Genomic DNA, 3299 nt, shown 5'->3' on the forward strand with positions numbered 1-3299 from the left:
AGTTTGTGCAAAAATAGATGTATAATCAGAGATAATATGACACTTTCACTCACAGTTTTTATATTTTAATGTAATAATTGAGTAAAGTTTTTCTGATTTTATTTAGTTTCTAAGAAATAATGATATAAAAGATGTATTATAGTTTGTGCAATAGGTGTAAATAATCAGAGATAATATGACACTTCCGTTTGCAGTTTTTATTTATTTTAAAATACTTTATATTCTACTGTAATTAAAAACCCATCTAAAAACCGATTGTCCACTGATANCGGTAGCATTACATCATATAAGACAGTTATGTTTGGTTCCGTTTTTCTAGTGTTTTGGCAATTGTAAGACTGGTGTTTTTAATTTTTTAATTAAAAACACCAGTCTTACAATTGCATACTTTCCGTATGCATACGCTTCACATATTCATGTGTTGTTTAAACTTATTTTTTAAAAAAAGATTAAAAAAGTACACGCACAACATGTATTAGATAGATATGTTTAGAGCGGGTGAAACTACAAAAGTCCCTAAAATGTCACCTAGATTTGTTTTTATGAGTTTCTCTGTGACTCCCGTCGTTTTTGCTTCGTTTTGCTCGGCCATCTTCAGCCCGGCATTTTATGTCAGGCTACCGGATAATGTATCAGTAAGCTGATTTGAGACTCCAATTCAGTTCGATTTTCAGTCAATAAATTTGACTTAAAGGACCGGCCAGAAAAATCCGAAGATAAAGATTCAAACTTGGGACTCTCTACTTGCAGACCTGACACCTAGGCTGCGAACCTCCAGATCGGTTAATTCGGAATTACACCCAAATTATATTTTAGAAGCTCGATTTAGTTTGCCGATCCACCGATAAACTTGATTGAAGGAGACCGACCCAGAAAAAAATCCTTAGGTAATGAGCGGATTTGAATTTGGGACTTCCGGGTTCGAGTCACTGCACTTAGGTCGCAAGACCGGTCACAACACGTATTATACATATGTATATACTATATGTATATACTTATATATATATATATATATATATATATGTATATACTTATATATACTTATATATATGTATATACTTATATATACTTATATATATGTATATATACTTTAAATTAAAATTCTAGATAAAGTAAAAAAATGAAGCGAACACTTCAGGCTCTCTCTCAAAATCAAAATCAATATATGAACTCAACGGCTATGTAGAGCCAGTGCAGGATGTTGTGCAATAAATAAATGTACTTGAAAGTGTTTCAAAACGTTTAGACTATATTTTAAGTCTTTATCAATTGAATCTGTTACAATAATAATGTACAACTATCAGTAAAACTTGAAATGCAGAGCTGTCATTACACTCATAAATAATTTTACATACTTTATAGAAATTAAAATTTACAACTAATGTAATTAAAAAGTAATATAAACATCATACAACAAACAATAAAAATAGACAATTGAGTATCCAGTACAGACGGCGTCATTAATTCGAAGAATAAGCGCGGGGATCGGAGGGCAAGCGGGGCGGTTGCTCGTAGCGCCAACGGGCGCCGTACTAACTAACTAGTAGCAATCGGATGTCCACAACTGGACACCCGATTTTGGGACTAATGGATATTTGGATCAATTGGATTTTTTATGTGATTCCCGCGCCTATTCTTCGAATTAATGACGCCGTCTGTACAAGTCATGTTTGCACGAAGGTAAGAACGATACTAAGTTAAAGAGCATAAGAGTTTGAATTCAACAAGCAACAATATTCCCTTTGCATGTTAAATTTGTACTTTGTCACGTATAGGTATAAACAAAATACCTTTTCAAAAAAAGGTAAAGAACGGTGCTGAGTACACGCGCAACTCGCAAAAAGTATTACTATAAAAATCTTCATCTACAAAATCTATTCTACAAAAGAAATGATATCAAGAAGTTACGCCAAGTAAAATCTTTTATACATTGTTACAAGAATATATAAAATATATAAAACTTTGTAAGTTGTTTATACGTTGTAATATAGAAAATATTCTAAATTAATAGAAAATTTAAAATATTGTATGACCACTGCACTTTTTATATAAAGCACTCATTGATGTAAGAAATGACTTCGCCTTGCGTGGAAAATCTTAAACTATGTCAAATCATACATATAAATTTCGCTTTGTGTGAAAAATCAAAACCTCATGTGGAATGTTTCAAAATAAAAAATATTTAATGTAAAAAACCTTGGCGCGGCTGCACCGAAAACTAAAGACAGAGTGCAGCCGCGCATGATTTAATTGATAAGAACTNAAAATATAGTCGAAACGTTTTGAAACACTTTCAAGTACATTTATTTATTGCACAACATCCTACACTGGCTTTACATAGCCGTTGAGTTCATATATTGATTTTAAAATTCTAAACTCAAAGTGCTAATTTTATTTTAAAAAAATGTATTTAATTTTACTACAAAACATTCTTTTCTTACAAAACCTACGTTACAAAAAAAAGTGATACAAAAAAGTAGCAAGTCAACTTTTGTACATTTTAAATTATTAAAAACATCTTAAAACAATAAAAAGTATAAAATAATTGTATCAATAGTTGAACGTTGTTTTTTTGCAGAAATAAAAAATATTTGTCTCGAAAAAACTTATTCTTAAAAGGAAAAAGGCATTATGCATACGCATAACACGTACACACACACATACACTACTTTAAATTAAAAATCTAAACTCAAACTGATGTTACGTCCTGGCCCATGGATACGATCGGGCTGTGGTGAAACGCAACAGTAACCGCGTCGTTTTCCATATCTCTCTCTACAGTGGACACGGAAGTCCCGCTGTGAGAGAGTCGAGAGAGTTTGTTTATATTCGTCAACGGGTCAACGGCGTACGCCGATTTTACTCTGTCTAGCGAACACTCGCTCGTTGGTCCCTTTTTAGGTTTGAGACGCAAGTCTCATTTACCAAGGACGGGACCTAGCAATTTCAACGAGGAAATACGAGAAGGTTGGAGGGATAGAGGGATAACAAAGAATAACTTTTTAGTGTGATTCCACACATTATAAAGTAGTTATATTTATAAAAAAAACAAATCAAAATCTTAGCAAATTACTAACAGACAAGTGTGTTGAAACTAATGACAAAGCGCATAATCGTTTTGTACAAAGTAATCTATAAGCTAGGGTGCAAGTGTGAGAGAGAAGGGGAATGCGAGTTGTTTAGTGCAGCCAGCCTCTTTAACGGGTGATACTCTAATGACCACAGTACGATTCGACACCGCTCGATTCGACACAGATTTATTCGACACCAAATTATTCGACACCGTACGATTCGACACC

The sequence above is a fragment of the Pseudomyrmex gracilis genome, unplaced genomic scaffold, assembly GCF_002006095.1.
Source record: "Pseudomyrmex gracilis isolate BER0280 unplaced genomic scaffold, ASM200609v1 scaffold_384, whole genome shotgun sequence".
Lineage (NCBI taxonomy): Eukaryota > Metazoa > Arthropoda > Insecta > Hymenoptera > Formicidae > Pseudomyrmex > Pseudomyrmex gracilis.